This window comes from Schistocerca serialis, chromosome 7, assembly GCF_023864345.2.
Source record: "Schistocerca serialis cubense isolate TAMUIC-IGC-003099 chromosome 7, iqSchSeri2.2, whole genome shotgun sequence".
In the NCBI taxonomy this organism is placed as follows: domain Eukaryota; kingdom Metazoa; phylum Arthropoda; class Insecta; order Orthoptera; family Acrididae; genus Schistocerca; species Schistocerca serialis.
In genome coordinates this window covers 392199951-392212430 of record NC_064644.1, presented here as the reverse complement: position 1 = coordinate 392212430, position 12480 = coordinate 392199951, and positions in this window count along the sequence as shown.

The following is a 12480-nucleotide window of genomic DNA, read 5'->3' as shown; positions in this document are numbered from 1 at the left end:
TGAAAGAAGGATGTATACATGGAAGTGGCCTGGAGACACTGGAAGGTTTCAGATAGATTATATAATTGTAAAATGGAGATTTAGGAACCAGGTGCAGATGTGGACTTAGACCACAATTAATTGGTTATGAACTGTAGATTAAAACTGAAGAAACTGCAAAAAGGTAGGAATTTAAGATGATCTGACCTAGATAAACAAAAAGAGCCAGAGGTTGTAGAGAGTTTCAGAGAGAGCATTAGGGAATGATTGACAACAACAGGAAAAAGAAATGCAACAGAAGAAGAATGGGTAGCTTCGAGAGATGAAAGGGTGAAGGCAGCAGAGGATCAAGTAGGTAAAGAGATGAGGGCTAGTAGAAATCTTTGGACAACAGAAGAGATATTGAATGTAATTGATAAAAAGAGGAAATATAAAAATACAGTAAATGAAACAGTCAAAAAGGAATACAAATGTCTCAAAAATGAGATCGAAAGGAAGTGCAAAATGGCTAAGCAAGGATGGCTAAAGGACAAATGTAAGGCTGTAGGGTAAGATAGATATTACCTGCAGGAAAATTAGAGAGACCTTTGGAGAAAAGAGAAGCAGCTGTATGAATATCAAGAGCTCAGATGGAAAACCAATTCCAAGCAAAGAAGGAAAAGTTGAGAGGTGGAAGGATTATCTAGAGGATCTGTACAAGAGAGATGTTCTTTGAGGGCAATATTATGGAAATGGAATAGAATGTAGATGAAGATGAGAAGGGAGACGTGATACTGCATGGAGAATCTGACAAAGCACTGAAAGACTTAAGTTAAAACAAGGCCCTGGGAGTAAACAGCATTCTGTTAGAGCTGTTGATAGCCTTGGGAGAGCCAGCCATTACAAAACTCTTTCATCTGGTGAGAAAGATGTATGAGACAGCTCAAATACCTTCAGACTTCAAGAAGAATATAATAATTCCAATTCCAAGGAAAGCAGGTGCTGAAAGGCATGAAAATTACTGAAGTACCAGTTTAATATGTCGCAGTTGCAAAATACTAACATGAATTCCTTACAGAAGAATTGAAAAACTGTTGGATGCCAACCTCAGGGAAGATCATTTTGATTCCAGAGAAAGGTAGGAACATGCAAGGTAATACTGAACCTATGACTTCTCATAGAAGATAAGGTAAAGAAAGGGAAACCTACATTTATAGCATTGTATACTTAGAGAAAGATTTTGACAATGTTGACTGGAATACCATCCTTCAAATTCTAAAGATTTCAAGGGTAAAATAGTGGGAGCTTAAGGCTATTTACAATTTGTACAGAAACCAAATGGCAGTTATAAGAGTCGTGGGGCACGAAAGTGAAGCAGTAATTGAGAAGGGAATGAGCCAGGGTTTTACCCTATCCCCGATGTTATTCAATCTGTATATTAAGCAAGCAGTAAAGAAAACAAAAGAAAAATTTGGAGTAGGAATTAAAATCTATTGAGAAGAAATAAAAACTTTGAGGTTTGTTGATGACTTTGTAATTCTGTCAGAACCAGCAAAGAACCTGGAAGAGCAGCTGAATGGAATGGACAGTTTCTTGAAAGGAGGATAAAAAATGAGCATCAACAAAAGCAAAATGATGATAATGGAATGTAGTCAAATTAAATCAGAGAAATTTGTTAACATTGAATATAGGTTTAAGCGTCAGGAAGTCCTTACTGAAAGTATTTATATGGAGTGTAGCTATGTATGGAAGTGAAACATGGACAATAAATAGTTTAGTCAAGAAGAGAATAGAAGCTTTCAAAACATGGTGCTGCAGAAGAATGCTGATGATTAGGTGGATATATCACATAACCAATGAGGAGGTACTGAATAGAATTGGGGAGAAGAGGAACTTGTAGCACAACTTGACTAGATGAAGGGATCTGAGGCACCAAGGGATCACCAGTTTAGTATAGAAGGGAAGTGTGGAGGGTAAAAATCATGGAGGGAGACCAAGGGATGAATACACTAAGCAGATTCAGATGGATCTAGATTTCAGTAGTTACTCAGAGATGAAGAGTCTTGCACAGGATAGAGTGGCATGGAGAGCTGCATCAAATCAGTGTCTGGACTGAAGACGACAACAGTTTTGTCCAGATACCTCCTCTGAGGTTTTCCTCAAGAACAGGTGATATAATTTTAGACATGTTCGCTGTAAGTTTTGGAATTGTCAGGTTCATGTACCACCTTCTCCCTTACCAAAATACGTGCTGCATGATAGGCACACTCCCATGCAACCATTACGCATATTTTGTTATTTACCATATTAAACCTGACATCAGCAGCAGCAAACATTTTCAGAAATACTAACATCTTGCACACCACTTATATATATGAGGGCAGTTCAAGAAGTAAGGCAACTTTTCAAATTGCGCAGGCAATGTACATTCGATTATTGATTTTTTTTTGTCATGTTGGCACACATGTCCCAAACATACATTCACAGTTTCAAGTGCACAGCATACTTTGTTTTTGACAGATAGAAAGGTTAGATGTGTTTAGTGTCCTTGGCAATTTTTGATTATTATAAAAAATGGAGCAAAGAATTTGCATCAAATTTTGTGTGAAAAATGGAATCAAGTGCTCTAAAACACTTGACATGTTGACAGTGGCATACGGTGAATCTGCTCTAAGAAAAAAAAAATGTTTACAAGTGGTACAAGCTCTTCTTAGATGGCTGAGAAGATGCCTCTCTTTGAATGTCCCAGCACATCAACAACAGATGATAACATCAAAGGTGTGAAAAAATTTGTTTTGAAAAGTCGGCAAATTACCATAAGAGAAGTTTCTGAGGATGTTGGCATACTGGTCAGCTCATGTCATCCAATTTTCTTTTTTTAATACTTTTGACGTTTGTTCCAAAACTTCTCAATTTTGATCAGAAGAACCATCGCATGAGAATCACTCAGGAGCTCTTGAATGAGATCACTGATGATCCTGATTTGCTCAAAATGGTCATAATGGGTGACAGAACATGGGTTTATGGTTATAACAATGAAACCAAAGCCCAGTCATCCCAATGGAAGCATCCTAGAGAGCCCATTCATCGTTGCTTGTGAGAGACTTTTTGGCCAAAAACAAAATGACAATCATGCTTCAGCCACCATATTCACCCAACTTGACCCCCTGCAACTTTTTCCTGTCCCAAAAACTGAAGAGGCCTATGAAAGGGCAAAGATTTTCAACATCTGAGGAAATAAAAACTGCATCACTGGAAGTACTCAAGGCTGTACCAAAAAGTGCTTATGAGAAGTGCTTCAAGGATTGGAAGAAGCATTGGCACAAGTGTATTGTATCTGAGGGGGATTACTTTGAAAGGGACAACATGAATATTGATGAATAAATAAATATTTTTTTGTAAAAATATAGTCACCTTACTTTTTGAACACATCTCATATGCGTTGCAGTGGGGATAGGTTTTTTGTAAATGACAACAATAACAAAAACAAATGGTAATGAGTTTTTTCATGTATTCAATTATCCACACATGATTTGGTTCTTAGTGATACAGATGCTTTTTTTTTTTTTTTTGTGGTCTTCAGTCCAAACACTGGTTTGATGCAGCTCTCCATGCTACTGTATCCTGTGCAAGCCTCTTCATCTCTGAGTAACAACTGCAACCTACATCCTTCTAAACCTGCTTACTGTATTCATCCCCTGGTCTCCCTCTGCAATTCACCCCTCCCCCCTCCCACTCTCCCCCCTACACTTCCCTCCAGCCCTAAATTGCTGATCCCTTGATGCCTCAGAATGTATCCTACAAACTGATCCCTTCTTCTAGTCAGGATGTACCACAAATTCCTCTTCTCCCCAATTCTATTCAGTACCTCCTCAATAGTTATGTGATCTACCCATCTAATCTTCAGCATTCTTCTGTCACACCACATTTCAAATGCTTCTGTTACCTTCTCATCCATGTTTCACTTTGATAAATGGCTACACTCCACATGAATACTTACAGAAAGGACTACCTGATATTTAAATCTGTTACACTTGTTGTTAATAAATCTCTCTTCATCAGAAATGCATTTCTTGCCATTGGCAAACTACATTTTATATCATCCATATTTTGACCATCATCAGTTATTTTGCTTCCCAGATAGCAAAACTCATTTACTACTTTAAGTGTCTCATTGCCTAATCCAATTCCCTCTTCATCACCTGATTTAATTCAACTACATTGTAGTATCCTCATTTTGCTTTTGTTGGTGTTCAATTTATATCCTTTCAAGATATTGTCCATTCCATTCAGCTGCTCTTCCAAGTCCTTCGCTGTCTCTAACTGAATTACAATATCATCGGCAAACCTCAAAGTTTTTATTTCTTTCCCTAAACTTTAATTCCCACCCCAAATTTTTCTTTTGTTTCCTTTACTGCTTGCTTAATATACAGATTGAGTAATGCTGGGGATAGGCTACAACCCTGTCTCACTCACTCCTCAACCACTACTTCACTTTCATGCCCATCAACTTTTATAACTGCCATACGGTTTCTGTGCAAATTGTAAGTTGTCTTTTGCTCCCAGTATTTTACCTCTGCCACCTTTAAAATTTGGAAGAGAGTATTCCAGTCAACTTTGTCAAAAGCTTTCTCTAAGTATACAATGCTATAAACATATGTTTCCCTTTCCTTATCCTATCTTCTATGAGAAGTCGTGACTTATTAAACTGATAGTTCAGTGATTATCACACCTATCAGTACCAGCTTTCTTTGGAATTGGAATTATTATTTTCTTTTTGAAGTCTGAGGGTATTTGACCTGTCTCATAAATCTTGCTCACCAGATGGAAGAGTTTTGTAATGGCTGGCCATCCCAAGGCTATCAGTAGCTCTAACAGAATGTTGTCTACTCCTGGGGACTATTTTGACTTATGTCTTTCAGTGTTTTGTCAAATTCTCCTTGCAATATCATATCTCCCTTCTCATCTTCATCTACATCCTTTTCCATTTACATAACATTGCCCTCAAGAACACCCCTCTTGCATAGGCCCTCTAGATACTTCCTCCACCTTTCAGCTTTTCCTTCTTTGTGGGACTGGTTTTCCATCTGAGCTCTTGATATTCATACAGCTGCTTCTCTTTTCTGCCACCTTTTCTGAATATCTCACCTAATCCTTTGACATCTTTTTCAGCCACACACTGAAACCTGCCAGTCAGCAGCAATTGTTGCATTGGGACCCCATGTAAGTTACTCACTTCAAAGCACATAATGTAACTAGGCACATCAGATGCACTGAACATCTCACCCATCTGTGGGATATTTGCCTTAGTGTGCCTATGGATCCAATGGCAAAATCATCCACAGATCACTTGCTCAAAGAAAAGAACTTGTCCACATTGGTCAATAGCCCAATGGTTTTCTTTGTTTTCTTAACCACTGCACACGAGGACAAACCTGGTGTTGTGCATTACAAGGCAGAGTCAAGTGTACCACATTGTTGTTCAGGTCAGTACTTTCCTGCAATTTCATCATGGGGATGATGTCTATGATGAGCTTATCAACCTCCCATGAAAGTTTTTTGGCCCCAGTGAGCAACCAAATCACACAATTATCCCCAATATGCACTACTGGCTATTAAAATTGCTACACCACGAAGATGAAGTGCTACAGAAGTGAAATTTAACTGACAGGAATAAGATGCTGTGTTATGGAAATGATTAGCTGTCCAGAGAATTCACACAAGGTGGGCACTGGTGGCGACACCTAAAACGCGCAGACATGAGGGAAGTTTCCAACCAATTTCTCATACACAAACAGCAGTTGACCGGCGTTGCCTGGTGAAACGTTGTTGTGATTCCTCATGTAAGGAGGAGATATGCGTACCATCACATTTCCAACTTTGATAAAGGTCGGATTGTAGCCTAGCGCGATTGCGGTTTATCGCATAGCGATATTGCTGCTTGCATTGGTTGAGATCCAATGACTGTTAACAGAATATGGAATTGGTGGGTTCAGGAGGGTAATACGGAATGCCGTGCTGGATCCCAATGGCCTCGTATCACTAGCATTCACGATGACAGGCATCTTATCTGTACGGCTGTAACGGATCGTGCAGCCACGTCTCGATCCCTGAGTCAACAGATGGGGACGTTTGCAAGACAACAACCATCTGCACGAACAGTTTGATGACGTTTGCAGCAGTATGAACTATCAGCTCGGAGACCATGGCTGCGGTTACCCTTGATGCCGCATCACAGGCAGGAGCACCTGCAGTGGTGTACTCTATGATGAACCTGGGTGCACGAATGGCAAAACGTCATTTTTCTGGATGAATCCAGGTTCTGTTTACAGCATCATGATGGTTGCATCCGTGTTTGGCGACATCACGGTGAACGTACATTGGAAGCGTATATTCATCATCGCCATACTGGCGTATCACCCGGCATGATGGTATGGGGTGCCTCTGGTTACACATCTTGGTTACTTCTTGTTCACATTGACGGCACTTTGAACAGTGGATATTATATTTCAGATGTGTTATAACCTGTGGCTCTACCCTTCATTCGATCCCTGCGAAACTCTACATTTCAGCAGGATAACGCACGACCGCGTGTTGCAGGTCCTGTACAGGCCTTTCTAGGTACAGAAAATGTTTGACTGCTGCCCTGGCCAGCACATTCTCCAGATCTCTCACCAATTGAAAATGTCTGGTCGATGGTGACCGAGCAACTGGCTCGTCATAATACGCCAGTCACTACTCTTGATGAACTGTGGTATCGTGTTGAAGTTGCATGGGTAGCTGTACCTGTACATGTCATCCAAGCTCTGTTTGACTCAATGCCCAGGCGTATCATGGCTGTTATTACTGCCAGAGGTGGTTGTTCTGGATACTGATTTCTCAGGATCTATGCATGCAAATTGTGTTAAAATGTAATCACATGTCAGTTCTAGTATAATATATTTGTCCAATGAATACCCATTTATCATCTGCATTTCTTCTTGGTGTAGCAATTTTAATGGCCAGTAGTGTATGATCTACGATGGTTGAGATAAAACAAGGGTACATACTGCCTTGTACACTGCTACATACAATATTTGCTTTTCAGTGAGAGTTGTATGTGAGGCTTTGGGTCCCCCTTCACATCGTGTCACAGGTTCAAGCCAGCATACACTACAAAGGGACATTGCGCCTGGTGGTGGTTGTGGTGGTGGTGGTGGTGGTGGTGGTGGTGGTGGTTGTTGTTAAACTTAAAGAATTTGTTTTCCTCTGTTGGCATTTCAACATGTACCACACCCTTCAAAGAGCAATCAATAGTATGCTTTGCTAATGACTTGGTTGAGGAAAAGTCATTATGGCTCCTTTAGCAAAAATTATTTTTATCATTGTGTTTACTCTGTTGGGTGGAAAGGAGTTGGGACATATCCTTGACCAACAGAGAGTGTTGACTTTCATTCTCATCTGAGATTAAAAGCCTGTTGACATGCCACTTGCACTGCCTGCAAAATAGGATAAATGGAGGGGTCCAATTACTTTGTGACTGATTTTACAATCATCATCATCTGGCTTGTTCTTTTTCAGGCCAAATATGTTAACTCAAATATCTTCATTTTGCCGTTCAAATGTAAAATCAAATATCTTCATTTTGCCTCTCAATTTTTTTTTCTGACATGTTCCATACCGACGAGAATCATCTCATTTTTTGGGTCTCTGGAATGAATAATGAATCTAATCTAATCGAATCTAATGTCAAATTTGGATATGTCCTGAAGTTTGATGGGGAAATCAATACCACCAAAGTTGTAGGATGTATTAATAACACAAACATGGTAATTGTCTGGATGCTCTGGATGTTGAGTATAATTTCTTTCACAAGCCACAACTGACCACATGAAACACGCATTGTCTGTTTTATTTTGGACATTGATAAACACCTTCTTGTCAGCTATAACTTTCATTTGTTTGATATAGCTAGACCTTCCATTTATTGGGTCAAGGAGATGTAAGTGGATGTCAACATGTAAGATACAGCTGAGTGCTTCACCAGATTCTCTACTGGCCATCTCCAAAAGCTTGGTCTGAATAGCACCCAAGATAAGATCATGGAACCACTCAGTGATCAAGATGCTCTGCAACATCACAACATTTTCCTCCCAAAGATAGACAATACTTGTCTTTTCAAGAGCACCTTCCTCTTTTGAGGAATGCAGTAGTTCACGGCATAGTATTACAATGCATTTCATGGAGAGGTATTACAGGTCATTTATGAGTTTGATGGGCTCTCTCTCCAGGAAATGGTGGCATGCCAACTGGAAACCTGTAACATGTACCATCCTGCTGGATTCTCGACCATTGTAAATCAGATGCACTCATCAAACACTTCCTCGATCACTACACAATCTATTTCTGGCATGATATTTGTAATCTGATGACCTGTAATAGGATGGAGGAGGAGGCTACTCCTAGCCATATCGCTATCACTATTACTACTAGAACTAACTGAAGGTAATGGTGACGGTGTAGGATGAAAGTGTGGAATACTGGGCCCTGGCTTGGCCAGAATGAACAGCCTGATTGAGGAGAAGCCAACCATTGCTATTGTGACTGTGGCTGTGGGTTGCATCACCACTGTTTCTCTGAGCCGTGGTGGGTGGGTCTGTCTGTGATAGGTACAGCAGGCTTTCTTGCAGGCCGTGCATGTGGCACCCGCATGGGGGTCAAGTGCAGAGGTAGCCTGCCACCAAATACTGCTGGTTGACTACTTACTAACTGTTGAATGAAAAAGTGCATTAATTAAACACATAGATTTGTTGGCTGTAGAGGGAGAAAGAATAATGCACTGATTTAAGTTAAAGGAGTCAGCAGCGCAACTAATGTCATTGTTCTGGTGCCAGAAGGCAATCATCTCCTCCAAGTTCTCAGACACTGCATGGGCCCGTTCATGTAGGGGCAGCTCAAACCTTGATTCACAGGCAATCTTGACATCTCAGAGTTCTCCTCCCTCCTATACTATAGACACATACAAAACATATTTTAGCACTACAGAAATATTTATTTCTACTTACACGAATGGTGAGATGATTGAGTAGGATCCGGACTCTGTTCCAGCACCTGTAGCTGCTGGAGACCAGCCACCAGCTTGAGATCTAATTTTTCCAAGACATCAGTGATGTGTACTATAACAAAAAGATCACATAATGACAATGATGGAATTATTATTATTATTATTATTATTATTATTATTATTATTATTATTATCGTCATCATCTATACATATGTGACTGATGCAGTGGAGAATTCACTGCTGAAGGCTGATCCACAGCATGCTGCTGCTGCTGCTTCTGATGTTGTTATTATTATTATTGTCATTTTTCAGCCTCTAACATTGCCTCCAGCTCAGTCTGCATTCCTGGCAAGTAAGCTCTATCAAGAACAAAATTTTGAATATCAAACCTCTACTACCACAAGAACAAATTGCACTACCATGATGAAAAATTACAAATCAGTCCTGGCTGTAAGTTTTCAACAGGAGGCTGGACCTCAACAGGAACAGGCTGGAGAGTCTGCCATAGTCCATCCTTGTCCTCTTCCCATCTCTCCTCACACTCCAAAATAAAATCCTGGGGCTGTGCTGTAACAAGGGAAAACAAACAGAATTACTGATGAGAAATTCACTATGGAATTAAACACATGAAAAGTTTTTTCCTATTTCTACAACATAATCATAGATCCACAAAAAAATTATTTACATACATGGCTGTTCACCTTGAGCAAAAGAGAGGGAGAGAGAGAGAGAGAGAGAGAGAGAGAGAGATAGAGAGCAGACAGGAGCAGAGTGATGATGAGGTGAATGGGTGGTGTTTTATACAGACTCATCATATTTCACAGGCAGCCAATCAGAGGGCTTCATTTTGAATGGACATCCAATCAGCAAGTGAAATTTATGGAAAGTTCCAAGACGTCACACATGGCTTTGTTTGAGACATGTGTAAACAGAACAGAGTATTTTCAGGAACCAATGAGGTTCAAACTTTGAAGGAAAGTTCAGGAAGCCCCTTGTTTGACTGGGAATTGGTGTGATCTTTGACATGACACTTATTTGTCAGGACTGCAGATTGTAGTGACATCAGAGTGAGACAAGACATTAGAAGTATCTCTCTCTCTCTCTCTCTCTCTCTCTCTCTCTCTCTCTGTCCAACAGGTCTTTGTATTGGACATTTGGTCCATTATAGATCTGCGGGTGACATCACAATGGGCAAGGACCAAACATCTGGCTGGGAGCCCATTCAGCAGTGGACAGTGCTGGCAACCGGTTGAACAGTGTACAACATTCTTGTTGCATTCAAGAAAGCACATATGGCTGCAGGACACAGTATTTGATGCTTCTCCTGGATAATGAAGCAAACAACTAGTGGTTATTAAGCACATGACTTTGTTTTTTCAAGAATTTCTCATCTGTAGGACAGCATTTTGAATTCTATCATCTTTTGGGATGATGTATTTCATAATGAGGTAAGGTGAATATTAAAGAGAGATCTCAAATGTTTGATAGTGTGCTAGTTCTTACAGAAAGTCTTTGTGTCATCCACAAAATGGAATCCACCATTTACCTGTGTGAGGGCAAAGGGATGGGGAAGACTGTGGGTACAAAGCAAAGTTAGAGGAAGAGGGGTGGCTGCTTCTGCCAGCACTCTCTGCTGCTTGAAATGTGAACCTACCACTTTCCACCAGTTGGGGTACTGTGTGTTTCAGTTGCCAAGGTTCTTGTTCACATAAGCAGCCATAGTTACTACCTCCAGTTGCACACCAGTCACAGTTACTCCCGCTGGTAAGACGCCAGTTTTAGTATCTCCTGCTTGTTGCCCACCACACTACCACCAGTTACCTATCTGTCATAGTTACTACTGCTGACTACCCACCAGTCATACTTACCCCTTAACTGCCAGTCATATAGTCATACTTACTACCAATGGTGAACCACCAGTCATAGTTACTCCTGTCAGTTACCAATCAGTCATAGTATTCCTGCCATTTACCTGCTGTTAATAGTTACCCACCAGCCATAGTTACTACTCTGATTACCATCCAGTCATAGTTACTCCCTCCAGTTACATGACTGTCATAGATACTAATGCAAGCCAATCACCAATCATAGTTACACCCACCAGTTACCCACCAGTCATAGCTACTCTAGCCAGTTACCCATGAGTCATAGTTACGCTCACTGGTTACCTACCAGTCATATTACTACCGCTGTTTACCTGCTACTGATAGTCACTCCCGGTGGTTACCTGCCAGTAATAGTTACTACTGCCAGTTACACTCCAGTCTTAGTTACCACCTCTGGTTACCCATCAGTCATGGTTACTCCTGCCAATAAGATGCCAGTCATAGTATCTCCTGCCAGTTACTCGCCATTTGTAGTTAATACTGTTGGTTACCCGCCACTCATAGTCACTGCTGTCCCTTATCTGCCAGTCATAGTTACTACCTCTGGTTACCCACCAGTCATAGTAACTACCGCCAGGTACCCACCAGCCATAGTTACTACTGCCCCTTATCTGCCAGTCATATTTACTACTGTTGATTACCTTCGACTCATAGTTACTACTTCTGGTTACCCATCAGTCTTGGTTACTCCCGACATTTACCCACCAGTCATAGTTCTCCTGCCATTTATCTGCCTTTGGTAGTTACTACTGCTGGTTACTCAGCAGTCATAGTTACTACCACTGGTTACCTGCCAGTTACTAACCTGTTGGTTACTACTGCCAGTTACCCTGGTGTCATAGTTACTCCTTCCAGTTGCACAATTGTCATAGATGCTAATGCCAGTTAACTGCCAATCGTAGTTACTCCCACTAGCTACCCAACAGTTATAGCTACTCCTGCTGGTTACCTGTCAGTCATAGTTACACTCACCGGTTACCTGCCAATATCCCTCCAGCAGCACCTGTCTGTGTTTGATGAGGTTCTTTTGTTAGCTATAGAAGATGCTGCTCCCAAGATTGTGATTCTCACTTCCTTACACCATACTGTACTGCGGCTTTTGCATGTTGGTCATTGGGGGACCTCTCACACCAAAGCTCTGGCCCACTGGAATGTGTATTGGCTCATCATAGATGGGGACATTACATGGCTTATTGCTACTTGCACTCACTGTGTTCAGCAATATGGGGTCCCGCAGGCATCTATTTGCTGCTGACCTATGCTGCATCTCCCGTGGGAGCATCTATATGTTGATTTTGCTGGGCCCTTCCTAAATCAGTATTGGTTCATTGTAGTGGATGCCATTCCAAGTTTCCCTACATGGCATGTTGTCCATACACTATTTTGGCCTGTCTAAGTTTTTTTGCAGCTGAGGGACTTCTGTATGCTGTGGTTACCAATAACACCGTGCAGCTTGTTCCTTGAGAATTTGCATCATTTTGTCAGGCTAATGATGTTCACCATCTCACAGCTGCCCCATTCCATTCTGAATCTGATGGTGGGGCCAAACGCCATGGTTTGGATGTTAAAACTCAGATGTGGAAGTATATATCT